Genomic DNA, 16,150 nt, shown 5'->3' with positions numbered 1-16,150 from the left:
CTAAGAAAATGTTGGGAACTCCTGCTCTATCGCTTGTGTGCCCATATAATACAGGGTGTAACAGACAGGCTACCGAAAACGAAAAAAAAATGATTCTAGACATGATTCTGGTGCTTATGGCGTTGAAAATTTTCATCGCTTTTTTCATGATTTTTCCGATTTTTTATGCGTTTTTTTTATTTTTTTTCGGTATTATTTCGTTAATACTACACAGTGCAACATGAATATGAGAAAAAATCCGTCATATTACTGTTTTTCACAAAAAACAGCAATGGATTAAAACAACGTATAAATTCGCTATCAGCTGTCCGCGGCCAACGACACCGCGCCGGCGGCGGCCGGCCGCGACGGTCGACGTCACGCCGTGTACCTACGCGCGCCACACAGACACGATTACGCACACAGCTGTCAGCCTCACTCTCACTAGTATGCAGCGTTACTTAGTATTTGTTCTATGTTAAAAATGAAAATTACATAATTATCCCGCTCTCCGATAAAAGGCACATTAATAAGATTTAAAATGTGTGATATCTTATTATTATTACACGTACAAATTTTAATACATACAGAACGACAAAAAATCCTATTGATATTCTTTAGCGCTATAAAAATCTCTAATAAACAATTTAACAAGTATTGTCGCTTTGTTCTATTTGTTCTTGCAAACTTATTATTCTATTCGATATTTACACGCTCATTCATACAAGCGCGGTGCGACTCGAAAAGTAGATGGCCGTACTGACGCGTGACGCCGCGACCGCGCGTGGATGTTACATAGATGGGATGCGACAAAATGAATGCTAAGTAATTCTCCGGGGATAATGAATTATGATAAGTTAGTTTCTCTGATAAGAATATTAATGGATATTGATTGTTATCATTGTTATGTACCTACATTTTTTATGGTTTAATTAAATAAACGTTTCGTGTTTATTTTATTTACTTTAATCTGATTTTATGTTATTAAATATCAAAGTAGGTATTTTAAACTTACATCAATAATGTTTGTAATGTTATTCGGTATTTGAATAAAACTACAATGCAACGAGTAACAACTGTGACAAGTAAAAATAGTAGGTACCTAATGCCACATCAATATTTTATTGAATCTAAGCTCTCGCTGGGATCCTAACTCGTCGCTCGTCACCAAATCGGCGGCGCGCGCGCGGACGGCGCGGAGGGAGCGGGTGGCGCGGGCGAGGGGCGGCGCGAGTGAGCGGAGAGGCGCCCGCGCCGGCGGCTCTCTTTGATCGATAGTTCGAGCAATTCGCTCGCGGAAGACGGAAGCTCTTCACCGGTGTCGTTCGTTATGTCCTATTCGTCGTGTCGTGTGTGAACTGTTGTTTATTATTACTTGTTATTGTTCCGGTTTTGAGTTGTTAGTGTTTTTATTGTTATTATTTTTGTTGTTATTGTTTTCGAAGTGCAGTTGTGTTCGTAAATAGGAAGAAATGTTGATGTGCTATGTATGGTGAAGCACGTGGATGTGCACGGCGTGCTCTGCACCTGTACGTCCGGATCCAAAGGTACCTACTCAAACTCTCGCCATACACCAGGTAATTGCGTGTTGATAGACATTGATAACAATTCGTTTTAGCACTTTCTTATTATTGGTTACATTTTGCTATTATTGTTTGATTTCACGTAAGTCAAGTAGGTATCTACCTACTTACAATTTTACTATGAGCTATTGTAACATACGAGCGTACTTACGATACCTACCATAAACGATACATAAGATTGTTATCTAATGATAGCGTTGCATACTAGTGAGCGCATAGACGTGGTGGTACGCGTACGTACCGCTGATTGTTGGCAGCTCCTCGCATGATCAATTATTGTATCAACCACATTGTAAAACTTTTGGCGATTGAAAAAAGTGGCCGTGAGTTTCTCGCTAGCTCTTCTCATAAGGCTCTACCCCCTTTCCGAGCTAGTGGTAGATTCAGTAATTGTAACGACTATCGTAAGTGTCAACATTTGACCTAAATGAATAAATGATTTGATTTTGATTTTGATACCTGCGACGCGTCGCGACATGTCGTCGCTCAGCGCGCCGCCGCCGCCAGAAATCTCGTAGGCATGCGCGGAGACATATCGCGTTGTTCACTATACAATGAATGCTCAAAAATGACTAACTCGGGAACCAATCATTTCCGAGAAAAATGGTTGAAGTAAATTTCGCGCATTTAGTGTCACAAAATTAACACTGAAGTTTTCGGTTAACCGTCGTTTACACCCTGTATATCGACGGTCCCTACGTACATTCCCTCAAGTGGTACTTACGGGATTTGCCTTTTTTGTTTCCGTGACCTTCCGGTGGTCATACACTTTCGATTGATTAAAAAAAAATTAGTAAAAATGCTTTAATTCTACCCTAAATCAACACTCGACAAACCCCAGAACTACAACACTTCCAATGTAAAATGTCACTAGTGAGAGTTAAGACATTTTACATGGGCAAGTCAACAACACCCCCGTGCGCCTCCCCCGTAACTCCCACATGCGGGCTTGTTGCGCTCGCGCAAAAAAGAAAATGAAAAATGTAAAACATAAAGGTAAAACCATCAAAATATCATCAGGTAAGCTGAATTTGACGTTTTATTTTATTGTACCTTTTTTAAATTTAATTATTAATCAGTAAAAAGTATATTTTTAATTACATTATCAACTTAAATTACTTTTTTGGTAATCTAAACAAGCTTTATTAAATTCCGACGTAATTAGTCGCTTTTGGTAGTTACGTTATTTTACTTGGGAATGTTTTGAATCAAAAAGTCTTAAGTGTTACATAAGTGTTCTTACGTGGGAGAACATATACTACTGTTTTAAGTAACTGCCACTTAAGTTATTTTACATCGGGAATATTAAATAAAAAATGTAAGTAATTACCATTTCTGTTATTTTACGTTGTTTTTTGTTATTTTTTTCGGGTCCATTTTCGCTAGCATCAAAAGATGAACACTAAGATCTGGCTCAAATCCATGCAAAAATGAGTCCCACGCCACCCTCGGCTCCATTAGATTCAAATTTGCTCGGTGATAAAATACTGTCAGATTCAAGTATAGTAGAAATATTGGAATCGCCACAACCGTCGTCTTCTCTTTGGCTCCAGGGGGTTTCTCAATCACCTTCCAAACATCGTGTTCCTTCATGGACTCCAACTCCTGCTTCATCGCTGCTATCCACTCATGGCTATCAGGTCTTCGAAGGACTTCTTTGTACGAACGTGGTTCTTCCTCTAACTTGCATGTGCTGTTGTAGCAATATAGTCCACTTTGTGCGCTACGAAGCCTATTCCTCAGAGGATACCTAGGCTCTTTCTCGATATTCACACCTACTGTTCTGACTCTTGTATCACAATGTTCAGCATCAGATTCATTTGAATTCACAGGCTCGACAGATTCAACACAAGGATCTGTATCCACATATGCTGAGTCTGAGCTCTACTCCGCATCTTCAATACTGTCTGGGTCTATCAGACGTGTTTCGTTCTCCACATGCCTCACGAAGTCTTTGAAAAAGTTCAAAGCTTGAGACTTCTCCCTGAGAAAGAAATTTACTAGTGAAATCGTCTACTATTACGAACATGTTACGAGCTCCACCATAAGAACGTTCCGACATGGGACCACACAAATCAGCATGTAATAAACTGAGTTTGTCTTTCGCTCGCCTTGCTCCACCCTTTGGAAAAGGTAATCTATGTGCCTTACCTCTTATACAAGCAGCACAAGGTTCCATTACACTTTTACCTCCAACCTCGATATTAGGCAACTTCCGTAAATCATTCAAGTTAACATGCCCTAATCTACGATGCCAAAGTGCCAACGAGTCTTCAACTTGAACCGTAGCCAAAGCACCATCTACATTAGCAAAACAATCATCCAACTTATAGATACCTGAGACTTCACTAGCAGTTACCACAAGTTTACTCGTTATTTCGCTTATCGATTGGTGAAACATCCTACAGCCATCAGAATCAAAAATAACTCTCCATCCATTCTGTGCCAACTTAGATACCGACAAAAGATTAACTTTCAAGCCAGGCACAAAGGAACAATCTTTTACAGTTAACAAAACTCCTTTCACATTAACTATAATATCACCTTTGCCTTCACTTGACATTCTATCATCATTTGCACACGTCACAACATTCTTATCAGTAACCTTAAAGTCTCTAAACCACTGCTTCTGAAAACTCATGTGTGTCGAGGCTCCACTATCGAGATAAAACGTCGAGGGGCTGAAGGATTTGTGCACCGACAGTGAACACTTGAACACCATAACGCAACTTTCTTCGACTTCTAGGAAGCCGTTGGTAAGCGTGCACCACATCCATGTCCAGCATCGGGCAATCGGACTTCTTATGACCTTTCTTTCCACATTAAAAGCACTTGAGCCTTAATACTGACTGTTGTTTCTTCACTACTAAAGCCGAGTTCGACGAGGAATCATTTGAAGAGCTCTGAGCGCTATCTTCTTGTAGTAGCTTTTGCCGAACATTTTGAGAAGTAATCTTCATTCCTGAATGCTCTAGTGCCATCCGTCATGGTCGGTAAACATCAGGCATACCTCGCAAAAGTACCACGGCAACCAAATCGTGATCGAAACTTTGATTGATTTCTTTACGCTTTTGAGCCTGACTCATGACAGCAGATCGGTGGTTTTCCAGCTTCTCATCCAAGAGACAATTCATCAGAGTTATGCGCCTATTTATTGCCTTGTCTTCAAAAATTATTGTCAATGCATCCCACACTTCTTTTGCGTAAGTAAGATTTTGAACATACGGATACAGATGAGATTCTAAGTGAAGGCATATTAACGTGTATGCTTCTTGATCCTTCTCGATCTCGGCTTCATCATCCTTCTTTGGAAGTGTTGATGTATACTTGAAACATTTTTCTCGAGAAACCATATTCAACAAGTACCTAATTATGATTGCTCAATATTATTACTATGTAATATTTTATATCTTTATGATGAAGAAAAGGGTTGCCTATTGTGAATTTAATAAAAAAAGTTTTTAAAATATTTATTTTTATTTTATTATCAGCCCTTACCTCATGGCTCCCAGTATGAAAACACCGTAAATCAATATTATACTCAACGTAAAATTTAGTAAAAGGCAGTTACAATTTAGATCGTTGTTCAATCCCCCATGTAAAGATCAGTAAGTACCACTTAGGTAAATGCTAGTCGGAATGTTTCCGATCTAAAACGACGGTTGTGACCAGTGGTACATAAAATGAATATATTTTAGCGTTTTTATTTTATTTTCTCATAAAAGACAACAAATAAAGACTTCGTGCAAAATTTCATAGCTCTGCGATTGATAGAACTTGAGATACAAGTGTTTGAAACTTCAAACAGCTCTCCTGTAAAATTTGCCTTTTGCAATTAGGTTATTGTACGTAGGGACCGTCGATATGGTATCCACTTTTGATGTCGTATTATTTCTAAACAAAGTATAACGTGACGATTAAACTATTTTTTTTGCAAAACCATTTCATTATTTGGGCCCTCATTCGGTACAGCGTTAATTATAAAATGCAGAATAATAGTATGTTAAGTTTTATGTCTTAGGCATGGATATCCGAACAATAGGTACGTATTTTGATAATACAGCAGTATTCTGATAAGGGTAAGTCTTAAAAAAACAAGATTATAGGTGGCTAGGTTATTTACAAATTAAAGGTAGAGAGAAACTCGTGTTTAATTAACTTTATTGATTGCTTTTCGATCAATATGGGCAACTGAGGTAATAATAGGGTTAACAAGAGCAGCTAAATGTCAAGGATTTATGATGCTTGTCCATTGTCCGGCCATGTTTGGGTCTATACATACGTCATATTGTATTATAATTATTTTATCTGGTTTGAGGACACGTAGAGCATGGGCTACGGAACTATGTTAGACTTAAGGCCGTCCCCGACTTCGTTCGCGTGGAACCCCTTCTCGTATATGTATATCCAGATCCCTAGGGAACTCCGGAATAAGAAGTAGCCTATGTGTTATTCTGGGTCTTCAGCTACCTACATACCAAATCATCGTAATCTATTCAGTAGTATTTGCGTGAAAGAGTCACAAACATCCATACATGCATTCTCACAAACTTTCGCATTTATAATATTAGTAGGATTATGAGAAGTAACAACGACTACAATAATACACTTCCAGTTGTATCTTCACATATTCGGGTTTCTCGCCCGGCTAGCCTGATTAAAGCCGAACCAAGAAGCAAGCCTCACTAACATTTGTACACAAGCAATAACTAGAAGTGGGTTTTCAACTACAATTCGCAAGTAAATAAAGATGCACGTGATCCACGAGTGTACTGAAATAGACGCAAATAGACGCATATATACGCATATAGACGCAAATAGGCGCTTATAGACGACGATAGGACGCAACACGTCCAACGCGTCCTGACCCATCGTCAGTGATACAACGAGCTATTTACTATGACGCTATGTGCCAAATATATTGCAATGTATTATGTAAAAACTATGCATGCGCGGGAGACTGTTATGGAGCGATGGCGCCTCTGTAATGACTGGTAATGCTATTAGTTTTTGTCTTCACAGGCCAATTAATAGTAGAATTGGAACTTTGTTCTATATTTACAATTTATTTCCAAGACTAAGATGGGAATCTTGATCGTGTACATTCGAATATTCCACGTCTGAAATAGTTTTGAAACATGAGAGATCCGAGAGATACCTGACCATAAGCATTTTCTAAATACAATAGAGCATCGGTTAGTAACTACAAATCTAGATTTTATGCCAGGCTGATCAGCACTTCTACTGTATTCAGCTAATTTTTAACATCAAATTCTCGATATGGAAGCGATTTGATAAATTATATAGACAAATAATTTAGTAGAGCTTTGAACACCAGGTTTGTCCATACAAAAAAGAACTGTGTATATTATAATCTAAGTAGATATATCTGACATGCATAGGCTCTCCACTAAGTTGTCGTATTATAGCACAAAATGGAGGAAATTGCGTGATATTATGATCTTCTAAGCCCGGTGTGTACTGTATCATCATTATCATGCCGTAAAATATAACTTGTGTTAATAGCTAAAATCAATCATAATAAACGAGTTTGTTTTGACTGCAGAGATGAGCCGTTACTCCATTACATGTAACAACTGACAGAGATGCGTTTGCAAATAGATCTGTCCATCTTCATTGAGACTACTTAGTCGAGAGTAACTACGGGAATATCCTCTGTAGTATTCAATGTATGTATCGTACTTACATACGATAAAGGCACCATTGTATTAAATCTAGAAAAGCAAATAGTGAATCTATTGTAAGTACATGTATACGGAAAAAGTTTGTGTTTCATTCAGGCTTCAAGATTTTACTTGTTTATATATTTCTTTATCCTAATAAGACAGTTATTTAGTTGATGTCTGACAAAACTTCCGACGCAGTGTGACTGTTGTTGTATGTTTTACATACATCATATGTCTCTATAATCTCAACATTATTGAGACATATGATGGCCTGGAATTTTCATGTTGCCTTTTCCAACTTCATAGTAACTATAATTACTACTAAGACTTACACAATGACTCAGAATTACTAAGAAATGACATTTTATAGGTAAAACAATGGACGATAATCCTTAAGTTTGTAAGGATCGTACCAAGTGGCGTTCTTTGGTCTTTGCTTACACCTATAGGAAAAAGGCGTGATATTATCGTTTAGAAGAAGCTGAAAAAAAAAATACAATATTGTGTTCTTTTTTTCTACAAAGACAACTCCCGCACTAAGAATTGCTCTTGTGTCGCGGGGACTTTCACAAATCACAAATAAAGTTAGCACTAAGTAGTGAACCATCTATGGCTTAAAACCGTATGCCTATAATAGAAGTCTGTAACACAAAGATAGTGTCCAAATGGTCCAAGTACAAGTTACATGTTGCACAAGTGACCTCATTCGAACACATGTTAGGCACTAACCGAGTAACGATCTATCCAGCTGTGGTCTGTCAACTGAAACCTAGATAACGTGATGCAATAACTTCTATATGGAACTATGAAGTTAAGACCGTAGCTAATTGTGAATATTTTTGAGCAAACAAGGATGGTTCACGTGCCATTTAAGTTTGTGGTTCTGAATATACCTACAAACCACTGTTAGAAAAAAGTTGGTGAAGGTACATATTCAGAGTTCAGACTATATATAGGCAATATATACATATTAATACTGCAAAATTCGGTACATAAATGAAATGCAAGCTATGTAGAAAAAGTAAAAAACTTATGTTGTTGTTTATTCATGTGCTTCAATATTTAAAATTTACCTGTTATCAAGCATTTTGAAAGGATCTATCTATAATACTTTCGTTCGTGGTTTGCCATTATTAGCCAACAACGCCACATAGTAGGATCCTTACAAACTTCCTTTGTGAATGAAGACATTCATACATCTTGCCATACAGAACCACCGGTTGCGTGTTTATATACGTAGCCAAAATATAATAATTTATAAATTCAAACAGTATAACAGGTCTTTATAATATTAATAAGATAAGGATCTACTTACTGCGTGATTTCGTTTTCCTTCCTCTTGTGGGAAAGGCACCTTTTGTGAAAGTTACAAGGGCGCACAGCTTCCGATGTCGCATGTTGTCGCTTCCATATTAAATTTACCGTAACTTAATAACAAGTTACTACAGTAATTTATGTTAAATAGTGTGAAAAGTAGTACTGAATTGTCTTTAAAAAAAAGAAAATAGCTAGATTAACAGAATGGTTTTATCACTAATGACGAAATATTTTTACTGATTTTGATGGGACAGTGTGACAGTAAAAATAGTTTTGTTTTTTCATTTCTGTGGGTAGTTTCTATAAGTGGGCTCTCCCGTGACCGTAAGGCCTGCTCATTGTAAAACGGTATTATGATGAGCTATGGATTGGAGAAATAAGACACTTATATGGGTAAAGCATAGTTATATATCCTAAAAGCAACATCAATCACTTTTTTGATATCATCAATACACTAAGCTTGTGACGTCATAAGACTAATAGTCAAATACCCAAATGAGTTTTGATTAAAACATGATGAGCGAATATCAATGGTAAAAGGTTCCTATCGTTGTAAGCAAAGGCCATAACATTCAACCACGTAGCATAGTCTTTATAACAGTATGTGCAGCTCAATCAAACTATTTATATAGTGACATAAATACGCGAATCTTCCGAGAACGGCGAATATAATGTAATGCAAATATTGACACGTTCCGAATTCACATCATATCAAACATTTGTAGATAGAGTGGGTGTTTCACGGTTACACGGCTGCAATATTGTTGACTGTCTTATGTAGAACATTAGATTACAAACTACAAAGTAAAGTTAAGTTATTTTGCTATATTTAACTCTTTCCCGATTCCTTCTTATCTTGTTATTGTAAGGAGATTCCACATAGTTTCATCATTTATCGAAAAAATGTAACTGTATGTGATCATCAGCCTAGCCTAGCCCTTCTTTCCAACTTTGTTGGAGACGGCTTTCAGTCCTACCAGATGCAGGTAATACGAGGAGCGACTGCCTATCGGACCTCCACAACCCAGTTTTCTGGGTTATAAAACTATACCCTTCGGTATGAATGGTTGTCAGACTTTCAAGCTTCTGACAACTGTTAACGACTGTCAAAGACCCACAGTTTAATGTCCCTCCGGAACACGGAGGAACTTGATATGAATAAGATGGTCCATTCACAGAACAACCTCGGCAAGCATGGCTTAACCTCAGAGTGCGATCCGAGCGGCTGTTGTAAAATATGTTTCAAATCTACTTCAGATAAAAGGTTAACCAAATAACAGTAATAAATCAGTAACAGTATTTTATGATAAACAGTTCTTGCTTCTGTTTAGTCATCCATATTACCAAGTACAAGGCACGTTCTTAAACGGTAATTCTCTATCTAGTACAATCTAAGCACTATAAACAGTGAGGAAAATACCATGGTTTTACAAAATTGTTCACCGTTATGGTATACAATTGTATGAGGAAAACGAGTTACGAGTTATTCAGGTTTTCATAATAAGAGAATATAACAGCTTGGTTTATTGAGGTTGCTATGCGAAAATACAGGTAAATTATTTCTGATTATATTGTCCAATAATTCCCGGGCCAAAGGAGGATAAATGTTAATGTATTTCGAAGAAACTCTCTGTAGAAAACCGAAGTACCAAAACGGCCTAATCAAGTTGAATACGTTTGTCCCCTTTAACTTTATAGTGAAGAGGAAGAAAGGATTTATGTCTCACATTTCTGCGTTTTCCTAAAAGAGTGGTCTCTCTCTCTCATCGTATGGTTAGTGGTCAACCTAGTGTCAAAGTTGTTCAAGCCGCCCGAAGCCTTTGACGTGGCTTAACGACTGTTATCTTAATTGACATCAACCGGGACCGACATTTTACGTGCCCTTTGAAGCACGGAGACGCCTCGTTCAAATACCACTATGCGGTCACCAATCTATGGAATGACCGCGCCAAGGTTTGCTCGACCCACAGATCGTTTAACGAACTTTGAGCGCAACTGGCTATGAGCGTCTAAAAGAGTGGTTATGTTACTGTAAAAGCCCGTACTCTGGTAAATCCTAAGATTTTCCGGTAAAACCTAAGATTTACCAACTCTCCATAGTAAAAGTCCGAACAATTCTTTTATTTCGTACTTTTACCCCTATTCACTTGGTAAATCTTAGGATATACCTCAAGGGTAGGTAAATGTAGCTAATATAAAATAATTTTATAGTTATATAGAAGGAATTTTCGGTAAACCGACATGGGTAGGTTAGGTGAGAAGAGCTCACGAAGGCTGAGGTGGGCCTCAGCCTTCGTGGTTATTTTTTTTTTAACCACCCAGAAGAAGGAGCCCCGCGAAGCGGGGCTCCGGCGACATCTTCAAACTCTCATTATAACTATGTTACATATAATTATATCCCTAGCAATATCATTGTAATAATCTGTTATTGAATTCTAACAAAACTAAGTGCATTAGGTTCACTATGCCCAACGCGAGGAATTTAGGTACTAACATAGTCGTAAATAGGCAAACTATCGATTTGGTAGATTCGGCAACTTTTTTAGGTATCAGTCTGGATAGCAAGCTCCAATGGGGCACTCAGATAGCGCATCTCTCGGGGAGACTCAGCTCCGCCGCGTACGCAATCAGAAAAGTAAGACAGTTTGCTGGTGTGGATGCGGCAAGACTGGTTTACTTTAGTTATTTTCACAGCGTCATGTCTTACGGTATATTACTGTGGGGTAAGGCTGCTGATATAGATGTTATTTTTGTCCTTCAAAAAAGAGCTATCCGTGCAATTTATAGTTTAGGAGCGCGAGACTCCTTGAGAGAGCTTTTTGGGCAGATAGGGATACTGACGGTGTCATCACAGTATGTGCTTGCAAACTTGTTGTATATAAAACAAAATTTAGGGACTTTCGCAACAAATAGCGATAGACACAATTACAACACTAGAAACAGACACAAATTAGTAGGTCCCCATCATCGTTTACACAAGGTGCACAATTCGTTTGTAGGTCTCGGCATTCGTTTCTTCAACAAGCTTCCAAAGCACATCATGGATTTACCCCTGCCAAAATTCAAAGTTGCTGTTAAGGAACATCTCGTTAGGAAAGCTTATTACAGAATCGATGAGTATCTAAACGACAATAGCTCTTGGGATTAGTCGCTCGCTTGATTAGGATTCTTTGAAATTAGGGAACTTTGCTATAAATTGTATAAACTCAGTAGCAGTAGGTCTAAATATTGTAAAATATGGGCAATTAATGATGCAAATAGGTGATGTTACGTACAATTTGATGTTATTCATAAAACTGTCACTTTTTCTTTTATAATGTTCACAACCAGTGTGCTCACTTGCTGCCCATATTCTTATTATCACATGCTAGTAGGTGCTCCCAACATACGGTATGATCAGAGACTAATAAATAACCTAGCTATGTTCATTTAACTTAATTGACGTTTAGTCTATATCGCTGATTATTGGCAGCTCCTCGCATGATCAATTATTGTATCAACCACATTGTAAAACTTTTTGGCGATTGAAAAGAGTGGCCGTGAGTTTCTCGCTAGCTCTTCTCATAAGGCTCTACCCCCTTTCCGAGCTAGTGGTAGATTCAGTAATTGTAACGACTATCATAAGTGTCAATATTTGACCTAAATGAATAAATGATTTGATTTGATTGATTATATTAGGGCTCAAACTTATTACAATATGATTTTATCAACTTTTACCGTGTCATTATGTAAATCCTAAGATTTGCCAATTAAATGGTGGTAAAAGTTCGAAATAAAAGAACGTTCGGACTTTTACCATTGAGAGTTGGTAAATCTTAGGTTTTACCGGAAAATCTTAGGATTTACCACAGTCCGGACTTTTACAGTAACAGTTATAAAAACCGTTCAAAATCAGCTTTAAAACAAAAAGTTCACGGCTTTAGTTAGACTCAAAGGAAACAGTTGACAATGTGTCAACTTAAGACACCTTGTGCTTCCTTACGGGTCAAATAATGGTCACATTATGGTCAGTAACTTACTGGATATTAGCCAATTACGTAGTAAAGACAGGTGGAGTCAAGGCCCTGGGAAATTCGTACAGGACATAACAAGTCCTGAGTTCAGACGGCCTTCGCACCATATCTACTTATAACTTTACTTTCGTAACTCTTATGTCGTTGTATTAAGGTGTATAGTCGTTTGTCAGTGTATTTTTGTTTGTATGTATAAGTTAGTGCACAAATATGAGGTTGGTTTGTTCTGCAAGGCCACCGTCCTCCTACGGTCGCCCATATTACGATGTTAATCGTATATGACTCATTTTTACGTAGTGATGTGAGATTGCAAGGATTTTATTGTTTATACCTTGTTTTTTGAGATAAAATCAGCTGTTTTCTGCAAAAAGGTAAATAAAAGGCTTAACTGATAATGTCGGATTTCAGTAGGAGTATCTATCATGTTAACTGCAATTGTAAACGTAAATTCCCTCAGCTACTGAAAATTACCCAAGAGAAAAACTTCACACCTTACTCAGAAGTCAAAAATAGACCTTGGGTTTGTTCTGTAGTTAGTTATTTAATTATCTTGTACATACAAACATAAACAGTTTAAAATAGTATCATTAGATATCTTTCTTCCTATTGAACTTAATCAAGAGGAATTTGGCACTTACTTTTGGTTTTAGATAGATAGAATATGAACCCGTGAGCCTCTTGCTAGCTCTTCTCATAAGGCTAGCTATCCGCCGAGCTAGTGGTAGATTCAGTTTTTTTTTTTTTTTAATCTTTATTTAAAGGGAGATGGTTCAAATTTGAACATGTAACCCCCATAGTTCCAACAAAAGTAACAAAAACATTAACAACAAAAGAATAACAATTAAATTGCCCTATTTTTGACCCCAATTTGGGTCAATTTATAAGATTCAGTAATTGTAACGAATATCATAAGTATCAACATTTGACCTACATGAATAAATGATTTGATTTTACCTATTATCTTAAAATGAAATTAATCAATGTTTTAGCAATAGACGGAATCAAATTCTCAAATATCACCGCACACGGGACTGTGTGTTGACCTAATTCACATCGACATGGTCATGACCCAATTAACGAACATGGGGTGATAGTGTGGTCCATGACCTAAATAGGAAAATAGCCAACACGTCTGTCTCTTGCTTTTCTGAGGAACTGAGTGACGTATTACAGAATCATTAGAATTTAAGAGACTGCATCCATTTGTCATATGTTTAAATTAGTTACCTACCTGTATTAAGGTAAGTGCAATATTTTCCTGTTTTACAATATTCAGTAACATTGTAGCAAGCACTTCAGTTTAGGTTTCGGTTAGCATACACGTATCGGTTTGACTGCCTCTGTGGCGTATTCGGTAGTGTATGCGACTGCCGCGCAGAGGTCTCAGGTTCGAATCCTGGGTCGGGCCAGTTTGTCTAACGGTTAGGGTATTAGAGTATTTATAAGTCGAGAAACTGGCCTCGAGAGCTATATTGATGTAGGGATAATATGTGTATTTCATAATGAGTCTTAGCTTTCTACAAGATTTGGGATCTATATTATCTGTCTGAATTTGCAACTTTTACAGATACATTTTTTCGTGACAGATTGTACATACTAAATGTTCGTAAAGAATATCGTCAAATAGGTATACATGTTTATTATGATTGCTGAATAGATCAGGTAGTCATTATACAAAATAAATAAAAAGTACATATTATTGTACATACATCACTAAACCTAATCACGGTAGCAACAGTTGGTACTCACATAGTTCAGTTTTTACCGCAGTGATAGTGGGTGGTAGAAGTATTCCCATTAGGAAACCGGAATATTTATGTTTTTCTTTACTTATAACGAATTTTCGAAGTGATCATTCACTTTTGTTATGTTTTTTCCATATAATATGTACAATTGTACATACTACTTTTTTAAAGACAACTCCGGCACTAGGAATTGCTCTTATGTCGCGGGGACCCTTACAATCATATAAATCACGGACACAAACTACAAGCAGATCCGAAACAACTATCTGTGGATCACAAAAATATTTGTTCCGCGTGGGTATCGATTTCACGACCTCTCGACACATTACAGGCGACCACCTTAACAACTGCGCCACGAAGACCGTCTATATTAGCCTACTTATACTATTACTACTGTATATTGCTTGGTATAGTCTTGGACCGGAGACCAAAACTTTGATTCCGCTCGTAGCCCCAGGAATGTCCAGGAAATGATCAGCCTGGATCTGGCAACTCTATGACTAATTGGTATAGTAGGTTAGCACCTGATTAATAACAAGAGCAAGAAGTTCCACTGTGTGATTTTATAAATGCCTTACTGCATAAAAATAATCTTAATCTTAAGGATAGTTGTTGGAAATCACTAGAGGCATGTATTATAATATACTAATGTATTTATGTCAAGTTAAAGTAGAGACAATGACTGAACGTGACATCGTCGAACGTGTCTGCACATGCTAACTGTTTAATTAATATTTAATTAATTGTTTTCACGTGTTTTGTACATAGCTTAACAACATTATTTACTTGTTAGAATACCTACTAGAAACATAATCGTATTGCCCGACCTAAAAGAAAGTATCCAGTATTCCCCCAACCCGCACTTGGCCAGCATAGTGGACTCAAGGCCTCAAATCCCTCATTCCAGAAGGAAAGGATCTCCTTCCGGAATGAGGGATTTGAGGTCCCAGCACTGGGACATTAATGGGTAAAATTTATTCTTCTTGTACGTAGTTACTTAGTTAATTCGAATTCTCTAACAGGTTAGGTGTTGCAACTTAAAAATAACAATCTAAATTTTATTAAAGCACTAGCTGACTCTAATGTAATAATTTTCCCCGTTTTTGTAACATTTTTTACTGGTACTCTGCCCATATTGGTGGTAACGTGATAATATATAGCCTACTAGCTGACCCGCGCAACTTTGCTTGCGTCACATAAGAGAGAATGGGTCAGAATTTTCCACGTTTTTGTAACACTTTTTACTGTTACTCTGCTCCTATTGGTCGTAGCGTGATGATATAAAATATGTTTTTTTTTCACGAAAAATATCTCAAAATTATTTATATCTCTTATAACGAAGTCGCGTTAAGGCATATTCGCCATTAAAACAGTTGCCATGACAACGGAATTTTGTTATTTCAATGTCATTATAATATTGACTAAATTCGCGACTTAGTTGGCCACTTGAATTTTCCCGGGAAATGCGTCATTTTCCCGGGGTAAAAAGTAGCCTATGTCCTTTCTCGGGTATCAAAATATCTCCCTACCAAATTTCATGCAAATTGGTTCAGTAGTTTAGGCGTGAATGAGTAGCAGACAGACAGACAGACAGACAGACAGAGTTACTTTCGCATTTATAATATTAGTATGGAAGTATGGATAGCCTACCTCGATAAATAGACTATCTAACACTGAAAGATTTTTTTAAATCGGACCCATAGTTCCTGAGATTAGCGCGTTCAAACAAACAAACAAATTCTTCAGCTTTATAATATTAGTATAGATTATGACTTTCAAAAGATCATCTCACCTGTCTTATCAGACAGTATTGAAACTTAGTTTTA

Source organism: Anticarsia gemmatalis, chromosome 1, assembly GCF_050436995.1.
Source record: "Anticarsia gemmatalis isolate Benzon Research Colony breed Stoneville strain chromosome 1, ilAntGemm2 primary, whole genome shotgun sequence".
In the NCBI taxonomy this organism is placed as follows: Eukaryota; Metazoa; Arthropoda; class Insecta; order Lepidoptera; family Erebidae; genus Anticarsia; species Anticarsia gemmatalis.
This window is presented reverse-complemented; position numbering follows the sequence as displayed.